The 13287-nt window shown below is 43.0% G+C and overlaps 1 protein-coding gene across 2 annotated transcripts in view; it reads right to left on the bottom strand.

Annotated features, from left to right (window-relative positions):
• Positions 1 to 9488, bottom strand: part of RAD21 (RAD21 cohesin complex component) — a 34944-nt gene extending 25456 nt beyond the window's left edge. For both annotated transcript variants that reach the window (XM_066265778.1, XM_066265779.1), the window contains exon 1: positions 9414 to 9488. The gene's annotated coding sequence lies outside the window, so the exon portion shown is untranslated. The remainder of the gene's footprint in view (positions 1 to 9413) is intronic.
• Between the last annotated feature and the right edge of the window lie 3799 nt (positions 9489 to 13287).

Raw genomic sequence — 13287 nt, 5'->3', positions numbered from 1 at the left:
CTACTGTCATCTTTAGAAAGTGCTTTTTTTATTAAGTAAAAAATTGTCATCAGAAAACTCTTATTTTTGAAGGTGCATTGAGTGCTAATACCATTCCTATCCCAATTACTGACTGTGAAAATAGTCTGCTTCTGATCAAAAACTTAGAGAATGTATTATTCTTCAGGCAAGAAAAGAATGTTCAAGAACAAAAATGCTCAGGCACAAATATTAATCAATGTGGAAATTTCCATTTTTGAAATCCCATTAAAAACTGAGATTCTCAGCTTTATATAACAATTAGTATCTCATCAATATGAATGCTGGGCATTTCCAAGTCCACCAAGCAAAGAAAAATAGGTGGGTTCCCATGGTGAGTAGTTTAGGAAAGCTCAAACTTAAAATAGTAAATATTATACATCCAGTTTTCTTAACTCAAGAACTTAAAAAGCACTCGTCTATTTATAACTTAAAAACTAAATTCAGCACAATGACACAGTATAACATTTATCTTATGACCAAAACAGTGTTAGTAGAAATATAACTATGTCATTTGCATTTTATTTCTTTCAGCAAGCCAGTGTATTAAAACAGAAGAAAATAAGGCAGCCTAAAAATTCTAGCTTGGAGAGTATATTAACTGTGTAAATTGATACTTCCCTTTTTCCTAATTTTTAAAAGTCTATTTGCCAAATGAATTTTTTTCTACAATGTCTACAAATAGACTAAGATATACAGGTGATGCTTTTACAGGAATAAACTTAAAGCACACCCATACACATGAAAAGTACTAAAAAACCAGGACACTGACAGTATAATGTGTGCACTAGTTCTATACCATTTTATCACGTGTAGATTTGTGTAACCATTACCCAAGCAAGTAAGATACAGAGCTATTTCATCATCAGGAAGATATCCCACTCTCTATCCCTTGTCACACCCATTCCTCGCTTGGTACCATTCCTAATCCCTGACAACCACAACTCTCTTCATCTCTAATTTTGTCATTTTGAGAATGTTGCATACATTGACTTGTATAGCATGTGACGTTTTTGGAAAAAGCTTTTTGGATTCAGCATAATGCTCTTAAGATCCACCTAAGTTGTTACATGTGTCAAGAGTATGTTCCTTCTTATTGTTTAGCATTCCATGGAAATACCACAATTTATTTGCCAATTCACCTCTTGAAGGACATTTGGTTGTTTCCAGTTTTTGGCTATACAAATAAAAACTTCTATAAATACTGGTGTAGATAGACTCTGTGAGCTTTGCTCTGGGACAATGGTCTTGATAGCATGGTCAAGAGTATGCTTAGTTTTTAAAGAAACTTGAACAGAACTCCTATAATCCTACTGAGATATTTATTGGTATTGACAAGATTTTCCCCCCTATAATTTATATGGAAAGGCAAAGAAACTAGACAGCTAAAATTATTTTGAAAAAGAATACAGTGAAAAATTAGTCTACCCAATTTCAAGACTTACTATATAGCTACTGCAGTCAACATTGTGTGACAGAAAGATCAATGGAATAGAGAGCCCAGAAAATAGATCCACAAAAATAAGTCCAACTGATTTTTCAAAGATGCAGAAGCAATTCAGAGGAAGAATGGTCTATTCAACCAATGGTGCTTGAGTGATTGGGAATCGTCCATAGGCAAAAAACAAAAACAAACCTTGACCTAGACCCCACATGTCAACATAACAATTAATTTAATACAAATCAGACTGAAATGCAGAACTATAAAACTCCCAAGGAAAAAACCACAGGGAAAAACTTCAGTACCTAAAGCTTGGTAAGAGTTTTTAGACATGACACTAAAAACATGTCCCAAAGGAAAAAAACAAACCACCTGATAAACCGGCCATCAACAAATTAAAAATTTTTCTCTACGAAGAAGCCCATTAATGATACAAAAATAAGTTACAGAATGAGAAAAAATAAATCTGTAAACCCCATATCTGACAGAGACCTGGATCTAGATTATCTAAAAAAAAATCTCTCAAAAACCAAAATTTTTTTTTTAAAAAACCCAATTAGAGAATGAGCAAAATCAAGAAATTTCACAGAAGAGGATATCCTAATGGCAAATAAGAACAAAAAAAAAGATGCTAAATAAGAACAGATGCTCAACACATCACTAGTTTCTAGATTTCACTGCACACATATGAAAAGAGCTACATAAAAACTAATGTCAACACCAAGTGCTGATGAGGATTAGAAGAGCATCTCATTCACTGCTAGTGAACGTAAAGTGGAAATGTAAAATTTCTTTTCAATTAGCTTTTTTAAAAAAAAGATTGAGTAAGTAAACTAATTTTCATGCTTTTACAAAGAGACTAAATTTTAAAACAAGAACTTTGCTTACTGTACTTTCAATTAAAAACCGTGCCCATTCTTTCCAATGATGTACAGAAAATTCATCACAGGCCAGAGATTTCATGCCTGTCAAAAACGTTTGGGAAGCTGGAGGCACAAGAGTGATTCAGTCAGGTCCTTTCCACTTTCTATCATAGCAAAGGGTCCTGAAATTTCATTATCTGAACAGAAGCTCCTAGAGGATCATTAATTCACACTAGGAAAATTTTCTCAAAGAAAAAAATGAAACAGGTTTTATCAACTACCTAATGTTGTGAACTCTTGGCCTCAAATACTGAATTAAAAAAAGAACTAAGGAGGCCCTGGCTGGTTGGCTCAGTGGTAGAGCATCGCCCTGGCGTGCAGGAGTCCGGGGGGTTCGAATCCCGGCCAGGGCACACAGGAGAAGCGCCCATCTGCTTCTCTACCCCTCCCCCTCTCCTTCCTCTCTGTCTCTCTCTTCCCCTCCTGCAGCCAAGGCTCCATTGGAGCAAAAGATGGCCCGGGCGCTGGAGATGGCTCCTTGGCCTCTGCCCCAGGCGCTAGAGTGGCTCTGGTCGCGACAGAGCTATGCCCCGGATGGGCAGAGCATTGCCCCCTGGTGGGCATGCCGGGTGGATCCCGGTCGGCGCATGCGGAAGTCTGTCTGACTGCCTCCCCATTTCCAGCTTCAGAAAAATACTAAAAGAACTAAGGAATAATAAACTAAGAACTCAGATCAAACATTCTAAGGTAGAAGCATTAAATAATGCCTCAAGCATATGCTGTATCCTAGTTAGCAATAGTTTACAGATCAAAATATTTTCCCATAACCAAAGAGCCTTCTATGTTGCAAAAATCAATGCTTCTACTTGAAGCCTTCAATTTTGTTAGCACAAAATGTAAGCTGCCTCTACAGCATTATACATAAAACCTACAGGATTTTGTAGAAACCCAATATCGCAGTGTGTTCTTAGAACTATAGTCACTGTCATATACAAGTCCCAAGTTTCATTTTACATGATAGCTGTACTCCAAATAAAAACTTAATATTTTGCTCTTAGAATGGTGCCCGCCGCATGACCAACTACTAAATATGTGCTTAATGAATAAGGAAATGAGATAACCAAGTGAGCTAAGAGCCGACATATGTAAATAATTCAGGAAATTTTAGAAATGAAAACTGCTGGCACTTCTCGACAGGTGTCAGTAGCTCATGGCCAGCAGTTCAGCTGCTAGTAGTCAGAAGACCATGCCCAAAATATCCCAGCTATGCAGAGGCTGAGATTCCTAAATCGATGCTTTCTTGGCATGGGGTTGGGGTGGGGACTAACTAAAGCAGAGTGCTGCTAGAATTATTTTAGGAAACAATTAGCATGAGGAAATCACCTTAATAACTAAAGGAAGCCTGAGATGCAGTGTTGGATCAACTATTGGCTTATTTCTAAACAAGAAAGTGTATCTATTCATTGTTGCCTTTTAAACCAGTGGTTCTCAACCTGTGGGTTGCGACCCCAGCGGGGGTCGAACGACCAAAACACAGGGGTCGCCTAAAGCCATCGGAAAATACATATTTCCGATGGCTTTAGCCTCTGAGAAGCCGTGCTACCGTCTGCAGCAGCGCTATTCAGCTTGAACGCACGCAGTTATGGACGTGCCTTCCAAACTGAATGCCTGCAGTCAAGCGCAGACGTCATTGCATCATCTCTCCCGAGCCTAAGGGGCGGGGGAAGTGGGAAGAACGCTCCACAGTCCATAGCAGCGCATTTCGTGTGTCCTGTGCTTGCTGACGTCATCAGTGGGCGGGTGCAGCAAGCGCAGGAGGACAGAAGCCTAGGAGGCCAAGAGGCATGAGGCAGAGAGCCAAGAGAGCCTGTGAGACAGCCTGCTGGTGTAAAAAAGGTTAATAATGTAAAAACAGTACACATACCATACACACAATACTGTGTAAGTGTAAGGTGCTTTGTGTGTAATCATTACACAGTACACAAAGCAGCTTACACTTACACAAAGCACCATACATTTACACAGTGTGAACTACATCGGTCTTATACTATAAGAGACCACTATAAGATGTAGTTCACACTGTTCCCCAATGTATAATTATCTCCCATATCTCCCACTATTTTCCCATATTCTGAATGAAGAAACTGCTGAAATCAGCGGTTTCTGGCATTGAATCTGCCTCCTATTGATTTCATTGGGAGTGCAGCGGATTTTGTGGAAGAAAGTTCCCGAGAATCTCGGGTTACCACACAATCCACCGTAGCCTCCTTTTGATTTCAATAAGAGGCGGAGAAATGACAGTTTCCGACACATTTCTTCCTCTCCTATTCAAGTCAATGGGAGGCTGCAGCAGATTCCGCTCAAATATAGAGCATGTTGCTTAATTTTTTTCACGCTAGAACTTTTCCTAGAGCAGAGAAATTCCAAAGGTGGAATCCACCACCCCCAATAGACTGAAAGAGGCCTCATGCTGAGGAATCTGCTGTGCGGATACTGCAGTGTAAAAGATCTGCCTCCTATAGAAGCCACCCCCAATAGACTGAAAGAGGCCTCACGCTGAGGAATCTGCTGTGCAGATACTGCAGTGTAAAAGATCTGCCTCCTATAGAAGTCTATTGGGGGTGGCGGATTCCACCTTTGGAATTTCTCTGCTCTAGGAAAAGTTCTAGCGTGAAAAAAATTAAGCAACATGCTCTATATTTGAGCAGAATCTGCTGCGGCTTCCCATTGACTTGAATAGGAGAGGAAGAAATGTGTCGGAACTACATTTCTGCCGTATAGGGGGATCTCTCTTTGCGGAATCCACGGGTCTCCCATTGAAGTAAATGAGATGTGGATTCCACCGCAGAAACGGCTGCTTTATAGTGTGAAAGAGCCCTGAAAGATACCATGCTGTGCAGAAACTGCAGTGTATCCTATGACGTATTTCACACTGTTCTATATAGAAAACTTGCCACTAATCTGGAAAAAACAGATCCATTAGTTAAGCAGCTATTTATGGAATGGTAGTTTCAATACACTAGGTAAGGAGGTCCATTAGTAATAAATATTTCTCAATATATAATTATTGTTTTTGTGATTAATCACTGTTTAAATTATGTTTGATTTGTAGCAATGAGAATACGTAATGCATAGCAGGTATTTACATTCCGAATCATAACTGTAGCAAAATTACAGTTATGAAGTAGCCATCAAAATTATTTTTTGGTTTGGGGTCACGCAACATGAGAAACTGTATTGCGGGGTCACGGCATTAGAAAGGTTGAGAACCACTGTTTTAAACCATTCCCCCTTCTCTTAGTAATACCAAATTTTAGCCAATCTTTAAAAAGTCGATTAATCTTCTCAGGGTTTTTTTTTTTTTTTTTTTGTATTTTTCTGAAGCTGGAAACGGGGAAAGACAGTCAGACAGACTCCCCCATGCGCCCGACCAGGATCCACCTGGCACGCCCACCAGGGGCAACGCTCTGCCCACCAGGGGGCGATGCTCTGCCCCTCTGGGGTGTCGCTCTGTCGCGACCAGAGCCCCTCTAGCGCCTGGGGCAGAGGCCAAGGAGCCATCCCCAGCGCTCGGGCCATCCTTGCTCCAATGGAGCCTTGGCTGCGGGAGAGGAAGAGAGAGACAGAGAGGAAGGAGGGGGCTGGGGGTGGAGAAGCAAATGGGCGCTTCTCCTATGTGCCCTGGCCGGAATCAAACCCGGGTCCCCCGCACGCCAGGCCCACACTCTACCGCTGAGCCAACCGGCCAGGGCTCTTCTCAGGTTTTGAACATTCTAAATTTTGTTAAACCTTTGCAAAAGATTAGCAAATGCGAGCATCCCAGAGCATAGTTTAGCAACTTATGATTTCAGTTTTTTCTAAAGCAGCAACTTTTTCAACTGATCCTAAAAAATAAAATTTAAGTCTGATGTGAAATGGCAGAAAGACTGTTATTTTAGAACATATTCAGGAATGCAAAAGAACCCAGCATTTTCTTTAAGACCTTTTTAAAAAGCCAAAGTCAAATTACAGCTCATGAATCTACAACGATGTTAGTCATTACAATATTTCACTCACTTGTTAGAAGCAAGGCAGGGCCCATGGTTATAGGAATTGGTATGACCTCTTTGAAGGGCAATTTGGCAACATCTTATGAAAATTTCAAACACTCCTACTTTTTAACCAGAAACTGCACTGCCAGTAATAACGCCAGATATATTTGAAAATGTGTAATAACTAAAATTTTTTGTTTAAATCTTACTAAGCGCTAAATCAGGGGTCCCCAAACTATGGCCCGCGGGCCACATGCGGCCCCCTGAGGCCATTTATCCGGCCCCCACCGCACTTCCGGAAGGGGCACCTCTTTCATTGGTGGTCAGTGAGAGGAGCATAGTTCCCATTGAAATACTGGTCAGTTTGTTGATTTAAATTTACTTGTTCTTTATTTTAAATGTTATATTTGTTCCCGTTTTGTTTTTTTTACTTTAAAATAAGATATGCGCAGTGTGCATAGGGATTTGTTCATAGCTTTTTTTTATAGTCCGGCCCTCCAATGGTCTGAGGGACAGTGAACTGGCCCCCTGTGTAAAAAGTTTGGGGACCCCTGCGCTAAGTATTTCATCCTTTCCATCAGTCCTATAAATTTATACTGACCCATTTTACAGACCAGGAAACAAAGAAGAGGAGAGGATAAGTAATATACTAAAGGTCACTAACATTTAATGCAACTGGAACTTGAACTTCAGAGCCCACAGCTCTAATTATAAGGCTATGTGGCCTTGCCAGCATTACTTTTAATAACAAAATATTAGGAACAGAGTAACCTACCTGGGTAATAACAACAGATTTTTAACAAATACGGCCATACAACAGAATTCCCTGCAGTCTTAAACAATTATACATGGCTTTTTTTTTTAAAAAGAGCTCTCTATGTAAATTACCTGCTCTTGCATAAGCACAACCTCTCTGTGTTGTACAAATTAAAGTTATCTTTGGAAAGTGAGTCTACCCTTTTGTAGTTCGATTCTTTTCTTAAACTTGTGAACATACACATACACCATCTATTCAAAGTAAAATTATGTTGGGAGTCAAGACCCACTCCTGCTTTGGCCATTAACTAGCAAGTTATGCTGCTTAACCAGTGTAGTTCATTTCCTCTAACTATAAAAAGCTGGAAGGTTGAAATGAAGTGATTTAGTACCCTTGGGAAATATCAATGCCTAAGATAATTAGTAAAATTATCTTTGGGGGGGCGCTGGAGGAATGTTTTAGGGACAGAAGGTATTCCCAACCCTGCAGACAGAGCTCCCCTCCCTTTTGGTACCAACATGCTTTGAACCAGTTTTACAATCAGTACTAGATTCAAATTCAGCTCCTTCCTTAGTTGTTTTGTAACAAATTATTTAACATTTGAGTCTTAGCTTTCTCAACTATAAATGGGGATAATAGTTACCAAACAGGAATATAAAAATTAAATAGAACAGCATACCTAACACAGTGCCACTGTAGATGAAACAATTCCCCACAAATTAAAAAATCTCATACAACATACCAATCCGTATTATCATGCCTAACAATTTTGACAGTATATTTAAACAAAAAAACACAAAATCCTTCTCAAGAATTAGACATTTCTCTTTCATACAAACTATAAAGAAAATTTCTCAGAATTTGTGTTTCAATAAGTAGGTATTTATCAGGAAGAAATTCTCAACGTTAACAATATTTTAAACAGACACCACTCTAAGTGAAAAACGTTAATTCTAGAAGGCGCTAATCTTTTGCCTTTATAAATCAAGATCACGCTCCGCCAATGTTAATTCTGACGTGTACAAAAAAGCACTATGTCCATTAGTTATACACTTACTGTTACCTCAACTATTTATCTACAGTCAAGTAGTCAAGTAATTTAACCACTGGATACGGCATATGCCTCATCAATGTCGTCTCATAAACAATTATTAGGTTCCTCCAACATTAAACAAAGAAACTTACTGACACTGTAACTTAGGAAAGCTTCTCCAGTTTGCCAAGAAAATTCTGCAGACTCACAAAGCTCAGTGGCATTTACATTCACTTTTAAAGACAATTTTTTTCCCCCTTGGAATTTAGTGATTATTCTAAACTGTGTAACGGGAGCAAGTATTCACTTCACTTGCAAAGAGAAGTCGCTCCATACAACCCTTTACCACCAGAAACGCTGCAGACAGAACACACGCGCGTTCCTGAATGGAGACAGCCTAGCACAGCGTGAGGCGGCCCGACAGCCCCTCCAGCGGTTCCTCCTTTCAAACGCGAATCAGGCCGCTAGGTCTGGCAGCGCAGCACGACAGCGTCACCCCACTGTCCCAGACCGCTCGCGGGGTCCTCCCCACGAGGAAAGAGACACCCAGCATTGGTGGGAAAACACACGCCTCCCCAGGGCGTCCCTACAACACTCACAGCCTTCATCATCAGAAGTCGAGGGGCTAAACACCAGTTACGCTAATTTCCTAAGAATCAGAAGCAACTTCCCTAGATGCCGCTTTCTATTGGTCTGTCCTAAAATTCACTTCCCAGCGTAAAATTTTTCCTTTACAAAAGGGGGAGGAGCGGCAGCAGCCCCCGCCGGGGCCGCCCGCCACGCCCGCACGTCCCCGACCCCGACCCCAGCCCGCCGCCCGCCGCCCCCGGCGCTGACACCGCGGGCCCCGCCGCCCGCCCCGCATCCCGCGGCTCCCCCGCCAGCCAGCCATTTTCACCCGCGGAGTGGGCGCCCGGTCCCCGGAGCGCGCTCGTTCCAACCTCCTCCCTCGCTCGCTCCCTCTCTCCCTCCCTCCGCGGCTTCCCCTGCCTCCGCGGGGACCCGCACAGTAACAGCTTCTGGGGCCCGGGAGCGGGCCAGAGCCCTTCGTTACCGAACCGGCGGGGATGCGGGCCCAGGCGGCGCGGGTCCTGGCCCGGGGCGGGCCCGGGGGCCTGGGCGGGCGGCGCCGCCGCTCGGGGGGCTCCCGGGGGCCGGCGCGCGGAGAGGGCCGCCGCCTCCCGCCCCCCGGAGTCCGGCTCCCCGGTCGCGGGCGGCGGGCAGCGGTGGGGGGGAGGGAGCCGGGGGTCCGGGGGCGGCAGTGTCTTACCTAGTTCTCCGCCGGGAGCAGAGCGGGCTGGGCGGCCTGGGGAGGGGAAAAGGGTCGGGGGAGGGGGCGGGGAGGGGGGGGGGGAAGCCCTAGTGAGTAATAGCCCCGAAGCAACTCCCGCCGCCGCCACAGCCGCCGCCTCCTTTCCGATTCACTCAAACAAACAAGATGGCTGCCGTTACGCCGCAGCTCTTCCTGCCGCCCAAATTCTCGGTTCAAATCGGCAGGATGTTTACGGTCAAAATGGTACCTGTGCGCCTGCGCAGCGAGCGTTAGCCTCCAGAAGGAGGGACGCAGGCGCAATGACCATTTCCTTTTTGGAACGAGCCCCGATTGTACAGCTCCAAACTGAGCAAGCGCGAAGGTGATTCTCTTGCTAGAGGGTCTCGGAGGGTTGTGAAACTGTCAAGTAGCACAAGCGCAGTGCTCTTCAATGAAGTGATTATTTGTTTGGCTTTATTCTAGCAGTTGTTTTTCCAGGAAAGAACTGTCTTTGTGCAGTTTTGTGTACTCCCTAACACAGAATATTCATTTTAATGGTTCTGTGATGACGAAGGTAACACAAAACCCTTAAGCAAATTCCATATAATGTGGGGGTTCATTCATTCAGTCAACCTACATGTATACACGGTCATCTCTGAACAGCATCATGTGATAGCTAGGCTATGGGATACAGTGATGAATAAAACAGATAGTACCTGCCTTCACGAAGCTTGCAGTATACCTAGGGAGGAATCTTAAATTTTATACAAATACTTATTTGTGTCAGGAATAAGAAAATGGTTATAGAGGGAGACCTGATATGGGTAAGTTGGAAAGTGGGTGAGAAGGACTTGCCTGAGTAACTATTAGTAGGACTAGGATGGGAAGGCTGAGCCGCAGGAAGAGGGAACAGCACATGCAAAAGTCCTGTGGCAGCAAAAAGTAATATGGTGGATAAAGGAAAAGAAAGAAAGCCCATGTGTTGAACACTAAGGATGGCTTCTGCATATTAAAAATATCACCCAGGCATATTGAGGACTAGAGCAAATGTCCAGAAGTAATTTTTGTTCTGAGGTTTGTTTTTTTTTAGGAAACAAAACCAATAAAAATTGGTGACTGATTCCTTATGAGGTTGTGGTAAAGGAAGTTGCAAAATTGATTCCTCTGGTTTGGGGCTTGTAGGATTAGATGAAGGTTGTACAAGCTTTTTTTTTGGTTTGTTAGGTTTTGTCATCAATCTTAACCTCAAGCTTCTATTCTCTCATTGGCTTCCTTAACTGGTCTCCCCTCCTCCACTCTGGTCCTCCTTTAACGAATCGTAGTATCTGAAAAGCAGCCAAAACAACATTTGCAAAACACACATCTAATCAATCCTCCTCTTCTATAAAATCTTCCATAGCTTTTAGGCTAGTACCCCAAATGCTTAAGCTGATACAATGTTCTAGGCCCTGCCTCCTGCTCCAGCTTCCTCTCTTTCTCCTCTTTTTCTAACTGTGCTCATCACTCTGCCTTTTAAATTGTCAAATGCACCATTAGTACTTGCTGTTCCCTCTGCTTAGAGCAGTCTTGCCTTTCCATCCTCTCTCCTTTTAATACATGTAGAAGTGTTTGGAATGGTACAGGGCAATTTGCAAATAATCTAAGTTATCTTTATGACTATTATACATTTCTGTTCTTAGAGAATGGACCCTTTTTTTTTTTTTTTTTTTTTAGCAAGCAAGAGAGACAAGCATAGATAGACAGGAAGGGAGAGGGATGAGAAGTATCAACTTATTGTTGTGGAGCTTTAGTTGTTCATTGACTGCTTTCTCATGTGTCTTGGTAGGGTAGGTGGGGGGACTCCAGCTAAGCCAGTGACTCTTTACTCAAGCCAGCGACCATGGGGTCATATCTATGATCCTACACTCAAGCCAGTGACCCCACACTCAAGCTGGTGAGCCTGTGCTCAAGCTGGTGACCTCAGAGTTTCGAACCTGAGACTTCAGTGTTCCAGGCCAAAGCTCTATCCACTGGCAACTGCCCGGTCAGGCAAATTCTTTCTTCAAACATTAAAAAAAATTACGCCTGAGCCCTGGCTGGTTGGCTCAGCGGTAGAGCGTCGGCCTAGCGTGCGGAGGACCCGGGTTCGATTCCTGGCCAGGGCACACAGGAGAAGCTGCCCATTTGCTTCCCCACCCCTCCACCGCGCTTTCCTCTCTGTCTCTCTCTTCCCCTCCCGCAGCCGAGGCTCCATTGGAGCAGAAATGGCCCGGGCGCTGGGGATGGCTCTGTGGCCTCTGCCTCAGGCGCTAGAGTGGCTCTGGTCACAACATGGCGACGCCCAGGATGGGCAGAGCATCGCCCCCTGGTGGGCAGAGCGTCGCCCCTGGTGGGCGTGCCGGGTGGATCCCGGTCGGGCGCATGCGGGAGTCTGTCTGACTGTCTCTCCCTGTTTCCAGCTTCAGAAAAATGAAAAAAAAAAATACGCCTGATTTAGAGAGAGAGAGAAACATTGATTTGTTGTTCCACCCATTGACGCATTCAGTGGTTGATTCTTGTATGTGCCCTGACCAGGATTGAACATGCAAGCTTAGCATATCAGGACAATGCTCTAACCAACTGAGCTACCTGGCCAGGATCTTCCACATCTTAGTTCAAAAGTCGCTTCTTCAAGACTATTCTCCCTGATCCTCTGTAGTACTTAGGGTAACACTATTACTATAAAAAAATGGTCCCTTCCTTGCCTCAAATTTCAGGGCTTTACAAAATGGCCCCACCAACTACTTGCTGTATGATAATGAGTAAGTAAGTTTGCTTCAGGTTCCTCATTTGAGGTTGTTGTGAGGATTCATGAATTAATACATGTAGAAGCATTTGGAATGGTACAGGGCAATTTGCAAATAATCTAAGTTATCTTTATGACTATTTTGATTGTCATTATCACTGTTATCCTCCTTTATACATTTCTATTCTTAGAGAATGGATCCCCAAACTAGACAATGTACTCCTAGCCAGCAGAAGATAGAATGTCATCTTTTGATGTGGACACCTATACTCTTAATCCAGTTCAACCATGTGTTAGTTTTTTTAACTGCCTGTTTTATAATTTCTTAAAAAATGGAGGAATATTTTACTTCCCTGTCATAGTTTCTGAGTACAGACCCATTTTAAAGAAATTTTCACGGAAATAGAGATTTAAGCACATACGTTCCTGAGTGTCAGCAACAATAACCCTTAAATCCTGAACCCTTCCAGGGTTTTAACGATACACAACACAACAGGTGGACAAGAAAATGGGAAGTCATTTGTTCCACTTGCTCTGGGTTACTGTTTTTGGCTTGGGGTAGGGTTCATCTCACTGGCTGGAGTCCATTAGCTAAGTGGCCATGGAAGCCAGAACTCAAAGCTTCATCAAGTGAATGTCCTCTTTAGTTGGGCAATATTTTGTTCTTTTGCTTTGTTTCTTTAATGGGGACTTTAAGATGCTGGCATTGTGGAAAGTCATTGAAATCCCAAGCTGAGTAATGAAGGGGTACAAGTACTTCTGGTATTTTCAATGTGATTTTCCTCAACCAATACAGAACAAACGCCCAAAACATTTAAATCCTTTCTGCTGGTGTGAATTTAAACACACTCAACCCTGGCATTTGTTGCATCATCTCAAAAAATAAGTACAAAAACAAACAACTCCTACTGAACCCCCAAAATTCTCATTAACAAACTCTTTTCAATAAGACAATTTAATTTCTGCCAGTGAATAATTTGATCCCACTTCAAAATCAAGTGAATCACCTGCTAAGTGACCTAACACTAACTTTGGAAGGAGTCTCCAGTCAGGTTAAGGTTCCCATGTGTAAGACCACATTGCATGGTAAACCCTGCTTTGCTATTAACATAAAATCAAAGTTTAAAT

Source organism: Saccopteryx bilineata, chromosome 3 (assembly GCF_036850765.1).
Source record: "Saccopteryx bilineata isolate mSacBil1 chromosome 3, mSacBil1_pri_phased_curated, whole genome shotgun sequence".
NCBI lineage: Eukaryota > Metazoa > Chordata > Mammalia > Chiroptera > Emballonuridae > Saccopteryx > Saccopteryx bilineata.
Note: the sequence above shows the minus strand (reverse complement) of the source record. Positions and strands in the feature narration are given on the sequence as shown.